A 12,702-nucleotide genomic window follows, 5' to 3' on the forward strand; every position below is an offset into this window, starting at 1 on the left:
AGGTTGTGCTCAGTGAACGATGCTCGGTAAACCAAGGGTGGGGGGAGGGGCTGCTGGAAGTCCCAAAGCCAGTCGGCAGCAAAGCAGGCCATCCTCACCCGGTGAAATGGCTGACGGGCTTGCAAGGCTGGCTTAAAGATTAACCTCAGCTTCCCAGGATTCTGGGCAGGCCCCTGGCTGGAGAAGCAGGTTTCTCAACCCTTATTCACTCTACAGACATGTCAGAAGGTCTTAACAGGCCGCACTGCGCTAGGTAGGAGATACTCACCCAGCGGTGTGCTGGAGCTGGCTCCTACCACTTAAAGGAGCAGACTGTGTTCACCTTTTCCCGGCTTGAGCTTCCATGATCCGTAGCTGGATATCAGCTTCTGTGGGAGTATTTACACCTTGGAAATTGGCAAACACTGCAGATCAAGGTTTTTTTCCTTCCAGCGAGCTGGTTGTTACATATTTGCCAGCACATCACTAGATCTATGCCCAGGAGTTCAACCGAAAGTCCCAGGCTCCTAGAGCAGGGATGACAGAGGGCTTAAAAGCAGAGACATTGGGCCCACATACCTGAGTTCAAGTCCCAACTCCACCACTTCTTGAATATGTGACCTTGAGCCTGCCATTTCTCTGAGCCTCGGTATGCCAGCCTGCAAAATGGGCTATACACGGTGCTTCCCTCAGAAGACTCACATAGGATGAAATGAGGTGCTATGAGCTCAGTGTGTGTGCGCCCTCGTTATCATTCATCCCCCTGGCACTGTCCGGGAGCAGCGGGGGCCAAGTCTCTGCACAAGTCTCGGCTCTGCAAGCACAGATGCAGCCTTCTATCTGGAGCCACGGCTGGCCCCACGGGCTTATCTCAGCTGCCGAGGCTCTCAGGAGGCGCTCCAGGAGGATGTGGCCAGCACAATGGTTTTATTATTGAACCTTGGAAATACTCATTATTTTCAACCATCCCTCTAGGCCTTTGCCCTGCCAGGAATGCTCACCCCCTATCTCTAGCTTCCCAACCCTCCCCTGTCCATCAAGGTCCTGAGTAAATGCCGCGTCCTCCAGGACATGCTTCCTGCAAAACCCCTGATGGAGGCGCACCCCATCCATTCAAGGGGCCCCTGTCCATTCAGGGTGTGCCTGTCCTCACCCTGAATGCAGGGCCTATGGCCTGGCCCATGCCCAACACAGAGCAGATGCTGCCCAGCCAGCCGGGGAAAACACACTGACTAGGGATCCACATACAAGAGTTCAAGTTCCAACTCTTTCATTCATTGATTGTGTTACCCTGCCCTCTCTGAGCCTCAGTTTACTCATCAATAAAGTGGGGCACCAACCCCACTAACTCCCAGGATGACGCAGATGCAAGAGTTGGTGGTCTGGCCTGATAAATAAGTGACTCTTTCTGCATATTTTGCTTAAAACATTGTTAGTAAAATAGCAACTCATTGCTTAGTACCTGCGAATCACTCATCGTCATTAACAGATAGCGAACACTTGTGGACCGCCAATGGGGTACACAGCCCCGTGCCAGCCTGGAACACCAGGAAGGACAATTGCCCAACCCAGAGCACCCAGGAGGTGACAGGTATTAATGTCAACATTGTTGGGATGGTGAACACCTGTTGTACACGGTCATCTGTCTCTAGAAGCCTCTTCCCTCCTTCCCCCCACCTGGGTCAAAGCCATGCCTGAGGGCAGAACGGAGAGGGGGCAGTGAGGCCTGACCCCACACCTGGCAGCAGACCCTTTGGCAAGCATGTTCCCATGACATCGAACCAGGGGCGCTGCCTGCCCCTCGCCCAGTGCCCTGGGGGCTCTGGTCTGGCGGTGGTCTGTTTGCTGTGGTCACCCCCAAGCCCTCAGAACGGTGACCAAAGGCTGGACCCATCACAGGCACTCAGCGGCAAATTCCAGACCAGCCCTGCCATTCTGCAGATGGCAGATGATTCGCTGTGAGTTGTGTGTTCACAGCCACCTGGCTCAGGGCTGTAGGCCAGACTGGAAGAATGTGCAGGCTCTAGCTTGGGGCTATGGAGTGGGCTTGCCACCTCCAAGGCATTGCACTTGTGGCTGACAGAGAGAGGTCTGGCTCGTGAGTGCATCACTGACCTGGCCCCTCCCAGCCTCTCAGGCCTCCCTTGCAGCCCTATCACCTTCCCCGCTCAGTCAGGCCAGCCTCTGTGCTGTCACTCAGCCAGAGCAGCGCCTATCCTGAGGCCTCTGCACTGGCTGGTCCCTCTGCCTGGAACTCTCCCCGCCCCCAAGCCTCGGACTAAGCCTTACTCTTTCTTCTTCTGGTCAGTCAGCACCCACTGAGCATCTCCTGTGTGCCAGGGCCTGTGCTAGGGATACAGCAGCAGTAAACAAACCGGACATGGTCTCTGCCTGCAGTTGCTCACAGCCCGGAGGAGCCGGGAAGCGTGACCAGCGTCCTAGGCAGTGATGTGGCAAGCACAGGGGGCCGGAGAGATCCAGAGGAGGGGCCCTAACCAAGCGCGTGTGTTGGAGTAGGGGGGCTGGTGAAGAAAGGAGGCTGTCTGTGGAGAGAAGAGAAGCCTGAAGAGGTGGTTTCAGATGACAATGGGCAGAGAAGTTATTCCAGGCAGAGGGAACAGCATGAGCAAAGGCACAGAGGCCAAAAACACTGCCATCTTCAGAGCTACAGCCAGAGCAGCGCTAAAGGGGCACAACCCATTGGGTGACCAGAGTGGGGGGGTGCGTGGGAAGTGTGGCAGGGGTGAGCCCCGAAGGTCCTCAAAAGCCAGGCCTGGCTTCTGTGCTGGAGGCAGGGGGGAGCTGTGGAGGGTTGCGAGCAGAGAAGGGCCTGGGGATATGTGTTATCGCTGAGTGAGAAGCAGATGCCGGGACAAGGGCAGGCCGTCTGCAGGCCTCTTCACTGATGGCAGCCACAGCTGGGGACCAGCTGAGGCAGAGTCCCAGCTTACATCAGTGTGTGAGTATGTGACCACATACCTAGGTTCCAGGAAACAAGGACAAATTTGCTCACAGGCCTGAAACGCAGGACGCCAGAGAAGCCTCCATCCCTCGCCCTGTGAGAGTCAGACAGGGCCAAGAGCAGCAGGTAAGCAGGTTCTCCCTCAGAGGTCTGCCGCCAGAAGGGGCAGCCAGCTGCCAGCAGGCTTCTCCAGCGTCGGCCCACTCGCCAGGGAAGGGAGGGAGACAGCGGGCACCTGAGAAAGTGAAGCCCAAATGATCACATACAGATGCTAGCATTAACCACTGAGCACGGCACAGCCGAGCAAGATCGAAGAAATCTCACAGCCTCACCTGGGGCTGTGGGGCCAATTCACAGATGGGAAGCCCAAACATTTTTCTACCCACCCCCAGATTCTGGAGACAAAACAGGGGGTGTCATATGCAGAAAAGACCTGCCTAGCCCTGACCAGTGTGGCTGTGTTGGTTGGGTTCTGTCCTGCAAAAGCAGAAGGTCGTCGGTCAGCTTCCTGGTCAAGACACATGCCTGGGTTCCCAGTTCAGTCCGCAGTCGGAGGGCTGACGAGAGGCAACCGATTGATGTTTCTCTCTCACATCAATGTTTCTCTCCTTCTCCTTCTCCTTCCCTCCCCACCTCTCTAAAAGTAAATAAATAAAATCTTTACTTTTTTTAAAAAAAGAACTGCCTATGGGAAAATAGGTGTGACACTCTCCCAACGTCACAAGAGTCACTGGCTGGCAGAGCCAGGCCCCCTCCAGCCCAGGCCTCCTTCCGCCAGATCTCAGAGTGTCTGTGAAGAGAGATAAAAGGAGCCCGTGCCCTTGATCTGCCTGGCCTGGCCCAAGGGCAGAGGACAGGGCGGAAATCTGCAGTAGGGGTGGTGACCCCGCAGATCAGAGAGGGTTAGAAACCTGCTGAGCAGAGAGGAGGCTGCCTACCACGGGAGAGCTTCAAAGAATAATTGTAAAAATAGCCATCATAGCAACAGCTCCCAGCCACTACGTGCAGTTTCCTGGGCACTGCCCTGCTCCGGGGCTCTGTGTGTGGCATCTCAATCGTTCTCCCCAGCACGACACATCAGAGCTATGGTTTTCCCTGTTGTACAGGTGAGGGAGCTGAAGTGAGGCAAGGTGACAAGCCACAGGGAGGGCAGGCGGGACCTCGGATTCAAACCCAGGCAGAATTCAAGCCCTCCTGAGTCTGAAACTCGGGCTCTCTGGTGCTGTCCTGCCCAAAATTTCCATGAGCCTCGATCCGCACATATCTCACGTCCAGGAGAGAGAGGTGGGACCCACAGAGGCCCGCCTAATTCTCGATCCCCCCAACCCAAGCCTTCTCCTCCACCTCATGGGCTGTGTCCATCTCCCACGTTTCCCAGGCCTGTTGGGAAGACAGAATGAGGCAATGTTTTGTGGGAGTACTTCAAAAAATAGATGTTAAAGAAGAAAAAATGCTCATTGTATACTCTGCCCTCAAGAAGGGGAGCTGAACTCCCCACTAGTCAGGTATGGACTGCTCGTGATGACTTCCTTCCTGCCAAAGAGGACAGCATGGGGGCGGGGGTACCTGTACAGAGTGGAGAAACCTGACAAACACCGCCTCAGCAGGTGACCAAGGTCAAGGGGCACTACCGGAGACAGTGTGTCCCCGTGATATGCTGCGATGAGAATAGCACTCGCCTCCGTGTCGCCCTCCCCAGAACGCGTCAGCCCAGTGTAATCAAGAGAAAAAAACCAAGCAATTCCAATAGAGAAACATTCTGCAAAATAGCCGACAGTTCTCAGAATGGTCAAGGTCATCAAAAGCAAGGCAAGCCTGAGAAATTGTCACAGCCAAGAGGAGACTAAGGAGACGTGATGATTAAATGCAATGTGGCTTCCTGGATGGGATCCTGGGACAGAAAACGGACATTAGGGGAAAACAAAGAAACTCTGAATAAAATATGGACTTTAGTTAATTACAATATTGATATTGGTTCATTAGTTGTCATGTAAGAGGCTAATAGTAAGGGAAACTGGTTGTGGGGTATATGCCATTTTTGTTCTAAAGCAAAAGAGAATTTGAGGACAAGCAGGAAGCCAAGAGAGCCATCCCTAAACATTTCCTTCTAAAGGTGGGGAAACTGAGGACTAGAGGAATGGAAGTGACTTGCCCAAAGTCACACTGCAAATGTGTGGCAGCCTGGACTAGGATCAAGGTTCCTCAATGTCACAGGGATTTGTTAAACGCCTGCTGTATACAAGGCACCAGGCTGGGTCACCGTTATGGTGAAGGCAGATGGAAAGGTTCAAAGATTTGTCCATAGATCCGTACTGCCTCTGGGCCAGTTGTCCTGGGATGCAGACCCTGCCCACTGGGGGCTTTCGAACCAGAAGAGGAAGCAGGTGCTGAAGAACCCTGAGTCGGAGGGACAGAGAGCCACGAGCTTCCATATCCAGAAGATATAGCCCCACCAGCTGCACCCGTGGGAACTTGCTCAGCTTCACTATGCTGCTGGTGCTACTGGGTGCAGTGGACTGTAGGTGACACCGAGAGGGTCCAGGAAGGTGTCAAGGCTGCGAGGCATCCAGCACAGCACCTGGCTCACTGCAAAAGCTTGATAAACAGTATTCTTTTTATTTGTCTGTAAGTGCAGTCTACATGCTGGGGGAGCTCCGAGAGGGAGCGATGGGTAAGTTTGTTCTGGAAGGGGTTTCTTTGGGAGCTTCCCCGCAGAGGGACATTTAGATTGGGCCATGGCTGGGAACCAGTTTGCCAGGCAGGAAGGATGTGGAAGCTGCAGCCACCAGCCTCCAGAGTTCACAGTCTGGTCTGTCAGAGAAGGAGATATATTGGGCCACTCTCCCTGGGCTTTTCCACTCGATGGGACTTGCCCACTTTCTGGCCTCACTGCTTCCTTCCTGGCTGCCCCGGTCTTCGGGGTTCACCACCCCCTGAGCCAAGGGCCAAGGCAGCAGGGGATGGGCCAGGGTGGGGGCGGGTGGCAGAACCCAACAACTCCAGGACTCTTCTGGAAATGAAACCAAGCCCCACCGCCCACTCACTGGCTGGCTGAGTGTCACTTAAACGACTTCCTCCTTCTGTTCCTGTTCAGGAATTACCCAGGCAGGGCTCTGGGTGGCTGGGGCACTGCCCCAAAGGCTGGGGGGGGAGCCTCCATGGGTCTACTCTGGCCACTCAAAGACTCCCAGACCCTTTGTCTGCTCAGTCCCTTCATAGTCCTCTTTCTCACCTCCAACACCCCCTCTCTCCTGCCTGCTGCCCCACATCTACGCACGCAGTATGGCCCGCTGGCTCCTCTCTCTGCTGTTCCTTCCTCAGCGCACCTGGGCCCCATTTAGAAGTCTTCCCTCCCAGTCTGGGCTTCTTTATCCTCTTTATCCATTCATGCCTCCTGCGTGGCAGGCCCTGTGCCAGGGTTGGAGACAGATGCAGCAGCAGCCAACACTGGCACGGCCCCTGTCCTTTGGAGCTGAGCCTCTAACCCCCATGCTCTGTGCATCCCGTGTGCTTTGGGTGGGGAATAGGAAGCCAGGATTCCAGTCAGGTGCGGCCTCTGTGCAGGGGCATCTTGGGCAAGTCGCTTCCCCTCTCCACCCATCGTTGTCTCCATAGCTGCTAAGGGAAGCGGTTCAATGACCTTCCAGGGAAGGGGCAGAAGGGGTGGTGTGGACGCCCTGACCCTGTCTTGCCAACCCGAACAGAAAGTTTTCCTCTGAAAGGAACTGGTAAAATGCATCCATAGGTCTCCAATCAGCAGAATTTCTGGGTGGAAACAAATAGAGAGGCCCAGGAAGGGCCCCCACCCGGTGGCCCAACATCAAGGTTAAGAGCAGCTCCGGAGACCTGGCTTTGAGTCCTGCCTCCATAGCTCTGTGGCCTCGGGCAAGTCACCTGCCCCCTCTTACCCTGGCTCTTCTGGGCTGGAAACCGGAGATAATGAGACAGACCGCTTACGGGTGTTGGGTGATTAGCACAACACGCACATGCTAGGTGTTCAGTAAACTGTCCATCACTTCTGGTGTAGCCGACCTGAGGCTCCGTTAACAACGTGGACAACTACGGCCTTAAAGTGAACGGTGTGGATCTACTCATCTTGCCATGAAAAGAATTCAGGTTATGTCAGGCACTTAAAATGTGATAGTATTACCAAAACAACCCCATTTCTGTTTCTTTTTTTAAATGTGAGCATAGGAAAAATAAAAAGGATAAAGACTTCCATGTTTCTAGCAGTTGTCCCAGGGACTGAGGGATCACACATGACCTTTGTCATCTTTTCCTTTGTGCTCGTCTGTATTTGTTAAGTCGTCTACAGTGAGCTCATGTTTCTGGGGCAATAGGGAGCAATATAGATTATTTGTGACTCTGGATCACAGTGGGTCTTTGGTCCCCAGCGGTTCTGGACGCCCAGTACAAGGCCCAGTCACAGAGCACCCAGGGCTCCTGGGGGCCAAAGTCCTCCAGGATGAGCTGGTCATGCCCTTGACCTCTCCCCACCCACTCTGCGCTGGCCTTTGAGGTGCATCTGCCTGGGATCTTATTGTTCATTTTGCTTCTGGCTCCACCAGATGAGAAAGAGCGAGACTCCCAGGGAAAGTGCCCAGTTCTCTCCCCTGTGTCCCGGGACCCTGCTCTTCCCCTTCCCCTTCCCCTTGGCTCCCCCAGTGTATGTCCGCAAACCCTCCCCAGGGTGGGCAGAGGCAGGTAATGGGGGGGGGGGGCGCTCCTCGGCCCTGGGCAGGGCTTTGGGGCCAAGCACCCAGCCAGCGCTCGCCCAGGAGAGCCCCCCAGTCTCACAGCTTCAACAAGACTTCAGGTCGGCTCTCCTGAGGCAGAGCCTGAGACAAGTCCTCCTCTGGGGCGCAATCCCATACCCCAGTGACGGAACAGGAGGGGACAGGGCAGGAGGGAGGCTAACCAAAGGAGGGTCATCCGGGTCACTGCTGTAGACAACCTGAGCTCCATTCCTCTGAGACCTCAAATAAGTCTTAGCGTGCCTCCCAGAAACGTCCCTCCTGAGGGGCAGGCTGGAGCCTCTTTCCCCCACTTCTGTCCTTCTTGGGCTTCAGGATGCCCCCAGGGCTGTTCACTACCCAACCCCCCCCCCCCCCTGCCCTGTCCTTCTAACCAAGCCTATTCCCTAGCTTCTGAACGCCAGGGGGGAAAGGCCTGAGAAGGGACCACCCACCCAGCTTCACTGACACCCCCAGCCCTGGCCTCTCTCAGCTCTGGACCCATCTGTCCCTCATCCTCCAGACCTTTCCCTAGGATAGTCCCCCAACCCCCACCCTGCTACCCAGGATATTCTGCTTATCCTAAGCAGAACCCAACCTCTGTCCCTTGAAACTGACCCCCCTCCTAGGTCCCCAGCTTAGAAAGAGCTGCTCCATTCTCTCGTTCACTTTAGCCAGAAAGTGGGCATTCCCAGCCTCCCCCCACCCCCACACCCAGGACAAATTTCCTCTACCAACCCAGCCACTCCTTCCCGTTGTCTCCTCCCCACACGCAGGTGGGGCCTGGCTCATCTAGACACCATTCAGGCCTCCTCATGAGCGCCTGGCCTCTGGTTTTCAGTCCCTGATTCAGCCCATAACAGCCCTTGTGTTCTTCTTTCCAAAACACATCTGGTCCTTCCGTGGCTCCCCTGTGGCCTCAGGCCAAAGCCCATGTTTGGGAGGCCACAAAGGGCTCTGCCAGCCTCTCCAGTCGCATCTGCATCTTCCCCTGGAGCTGGGCTGCTGCTCACTTCCCACCTGAGCTACAGTCTCACCACCAGGCCTTTGCTCCTACTTTTCCTCCATTGGGGTTGTCCCTCTCCCTTCCTCTCCTCCCCAGTTAATCCTGCTCATTCTTTGGTCCCTCCCCTATCCCTCCAGCCTGGGTCGAAGCTTCATGGACACCATCCACACTTCTCAGAAAGAATGCTCATTGTAACCCACCCACTCCTGCCACTAGCCAAGAGCTCCAGCAGGTAGAGTCTGGGCCTGGGTCATTCTTGGGCCCCAGCACTGCCAGGCCAGGGCTTGGCACTTAACAGGCCCCATGCTTGTTGGGACAGGAGTCTCAGGCCTGGATTCCCCAGGCTCTTTGCAATGCCAAGCCTCTCCCAGCCCTGCCTGAGGCGAGCACAGGAGCTCAAGCTTCGAGACCAGGAACTGAGCCAGACGCCCCGCCCAGGTCACGCCCTGAGTCTGGCCTCACCTTCTCCACAAACTGCTGCCAGCTCTGGGAGGCCCTCAGCAGGGTGGGGATCCCCAGTGGAGCCGGAAGGAGCCCAGCCTCCATGCTGGCCCAGGCCTCACAGCCCCCTGGGGCCACAGGCCCTGGCTGAGACGTCTCCGATCCAGATGATTGGATCTGGGGAAGGCCCAGAGCTGGCCGGAAAGCACCTCCCCACAACTTGAATTTGAACCAGGGTTCTTGCCGCTCGTGATCTGTGCTTGACTTCCCACCACAGCTACCTCCCAATAATTAAATATATTTAATCATCCAATTGTTAAATCCCCAATCAGGGGAGCCTTGAACTGGCTCCCCTGCAGCCTTCTCATACTTGGAGACGCCAGCATCTGTGTTTCCAGGGCCTTGGGACAGGGCTATTTGACTCAATTCAACTCGGCAAACGGGCCAATACCTGCAGATCACTATCTGTGTCAACAAGAAGAAACATGCCCAAGAAGTATACAGCAGGAGAAGGGCCAGTCTGGGCAGCCTCCCCTCCCCGCGGCTCCTTGGGCCAGGGCAAGGAGGAGTCATCCCTCACCGGCCAGATCCCTCCACCTGCCAGGCACTGCAAACTCAAGGCCCAGAAAGGGTGAGAGACTTCCCCGAGGTGCAGAGCCAAGGTCTGGAGGCCTGGCTGAGGCCCAGGGAGCTGATGAAACATTTACTCTCCAGTGTGCACCCCCGGGTAATAAAATATGCCCAGCTCCCACCTTGGGGGAAGTCACAGGCTGGAGCGAGAGGGGCTTGATAAAGCAGGGGACAAAGCTGTTGATGCAGAAATGCAGACTGTGTGTGCTACATGCTAAGACGCGAGTGAGTGGGGGACAGGATCGAGGGGGGAGCACCAAGGACAGGTGGTCCGGGAGGGCTTCTCAGAGGAGATGATTTATAGCTGAAGTTTGAAGGATGAAAGTGTAGCTGTAGGAAGATGTGGGGGGAAGAGCGTTCAGGAAAAGGCCCTGGGGCGAGACCTGGCTCGCACAGGTCTGGGTGGCGCGCTGGGTGCAAGGAGAGCGGTGGGAGACGAGGCTAGATCCCACAAGAGGGTCTGGAGCCTCCTGGGCAGCAGTGAGGGACGTGATCTTTACTTAAGTGCGCTGAGAAGTTTCTGTGGATGGTGAGCAAGGATGGGTGACGTGATCCTTCGTATGGTTTGGAAAGATCCCGCTGGCAGCTGAAAGGAGGAGGATTAAGGGGGCAGGTGGAGGCAGGCAGGCCAGCAAGGAGGCCGGGAAGTCCTCCAGGTGGAAGTGGCTCAGCCCCGGCCAGGGAGGTGGTGAGGAGTGCATGATTCAAATGCCTTTAGAGGAAGCACCCACAGTCCTCGCTTGGATCGGGAGTGTGGGTGTACAGAGAGGTGGAATCAAGATTGATTCCCAGGCTTTCGGTTTGAGTGGATGGAGTTGTCATTTACTGAGACAGGGAAGCCTGGTAGGAGCCTGCTGTGGGGGGAAAAAGTCAAGAGTTCAGTTTTGGCCAATTTATGTTGGAGAAACCTATTACGTATCCATGGAGATGTTGAAAACACTGGCAATACTCAGCCAACACTTACTTATTGAACACGCTCTGCATCAGGCCCTAAGTGCCTGATGTATACTAACTCATGTTCTGATGAAGGGATTGCCTTCATCAATCCCTTGGAAAAGGAACGATTATGCCCATTCCACTGATGAGGAAACTGAGGCTCACAGTAGGATATTGTGTACAGGATGAGAAGAAAGCTGCATAGAGCCCCAAGGAGCCTTCGCATCGAAAAGGCTACAGGAAGAGGCCTCCAAAGGGGTTCTGAGCTTCCTGGGAGGGGTTCTCCTCGGTCAGCCTCATGTTGCCAGGAGGCCACAGGAGAGAAGACAGGGATGACCAAGTGTCCAGGGGATTGAGCCACAGAGCAGCAGCTATAGCTGACCCCAGGCGGTGTGGTTGCAGGGGCTTGGGGGTGGATCACAGGAGGTCCCAGAGGGAATGGGAGAAGAGGAGGTGGAGAGAGCAAGGGGGGCTCGCATTTTCCAGGAGCTAAGCCTGGCTGCTAAGGGCAGGGAGAGGCAGGGGCAGCTACAGGAGCTGAGACACTGCCCTACCCTCCTGGTGTGAGGGACTCCAGTGGTTTGCCAGAGAGATGGATACTTCAGAATAGTAACTTCCTTTTAGATATTGTCCAGCCAGCAGGTGCCTAAGCCCTTTGTTAGCACTGAGAGCTCCCCATCGCCTGCAATTCTCCAGTGGACTGAGGACAGGGCACGGGGTCAGGGGAGGGGAGGGTAACTCACTGTCACCTCTCTCAGCTCCAACTGGGACTTGCCCAGAGCTGAGAGGGCTGCGGGGCACCCTGATACTCCCTGAGGATGGTGGACCTGTTGTAGATGAGGAAGGCCAAGGCCGCAAATGTTGGAACAAGGGGAGTCTCTCCTGGCCCCTGGACCAAACACCCTCTGAGCTCAAAAAATAACATCAACTCCTTTCCTACCTCAGAAGTGCAGGGTGGGGATACCATGGCCATCATCTGAGTCAGCCATCCCCCACAGGTATATGCTGGGCCCAGAGTGGAGAAACGAGCTGCCCAAGGTCTAATTCCATTTGCTCATCCCCTCCTTTAATCAGTGCCATGGGTTGCTAAGCCTCTGGCGGTGTCACCTCCTCCAGGAAGCCTTCCCTGACTCTTCTCCAGGCTGGGTAAGGGCCCTCCCTGAAGTCCCAATGCTCCTCAGGCATAATATCACCAGGCTTGCCAGTCTCCTATTGTCTGTGCATCAACTTGGCCCCACAGATTCAAGGAAGGGGCCACATCTCATCCACCTCGGTGTCCCCAGCACCCAGCTCAGGGTCTGGACAGAGTGGGGACTTGGGTGTGTTTGCTGAACCAACCTCAACTGAACTGAACCGCCAGGGGCCTCGAGAAGGGCCACAGGCTTGATGCTTCTCTGGCTTGGGAGGCAAAGCCGCACATTCCAGACCTGGTGTTTCTACCAGACAGCCGTGCAGACGCACAGGGCCCCTAACTGATTGAGGACCATCAGGGATATCATTTTTCCTGCTCTCATTTTCCAGAGGAGGAAGCGGAGGCCTAGAGCAATGAAGGCACAACCCAGGGGCCCACGGTCAGTGGGGATGAATTGCACTCATGTGACCTTGACCCTGCCCCACGACTCCCCTTCCATGAATGCTAAAGCCTAGGTTTCCTCATCTGCAAAACCAGGTTGGACCCAGCAGTCTCAGAAAGGTCAGCCAGGGTCCCTTTCCGTGAACTCAAAGGCCCCAGGCCACCCGGTGGGAGGAGAGGTCCCTCAAGAGGCTGTTTATCAACTTGTCCCCCACCCCCACCATGAGCTCTTGGAGCAAAATATTCCCAGAAGCAGGGTGATTCATTCACAGCACCATTTGCCAGTTCCAGAGAAAAGGCAGACCATGGAATACATTCTGCGACTTTTAAAGGGAAGACAAAGAAATTTCAAGATGAAGTTTCCCTGTAGTGGACAGAGGCTCAGGGAGCTGGGACATTCGTATTTTTTTTTCCAGAGGGCCAAGCTTTTGAGGGAGGAAAA

The 12,702-nt window shown here is 55.4% G+C and overlaps 1 protein-coding gene and 1 pseudogene across 2 annotated transcripts in view; both read right to left on the bottom strand.

Annotated features, from left to right (window-relative positions):
- The window catches only part of SRC (SRC proto-oncogene, non-receptor tyrosine kinase), a 56,963-nt gene extending 56,319 nt beyond the window's left edge, over positions 1-644 (bottom strand). For both annotated transcript variants that reach the window (XM_045194632.3, XM_045194631.3), the window contains exons 1-2: positions 559-644; positions 269-368 (exon numbers count right to left, since the gene is read on the bottom strand). The gene's annotated coding sequence lies outside the window, so the exon portion shown is untranslated. The remainder of the gene's footprint in view (positions 1-268; positions 369-558) is intronic.
- The window catches only part of LOC112303731 (keratin, type I cytoskeletal 19-like), a 29,461-nt pseudogene extending 20,235 nt beyond the window's left edge, over positions 1-9,226 (bottom strand).
- Between the last annotated feature and the right edge of the window lie 3,476 nt (positions 9,227-12,702).

Source organism: Desmodus rotundus, chromosome 6, assembly GCF_022682495.2.
Source record: "Desmodus rotundus isolate HL8 chromosome 6, HLdesRot8A.1, whole genome shotgun sequence".
In the NCBI taxonomy this organism is placed as follows: Eukaryota; Metazoa; Chordata; class Mammalia; order Chiroptera; family Phyllostomidae; genus Desmodus; species Desmodus rotundus.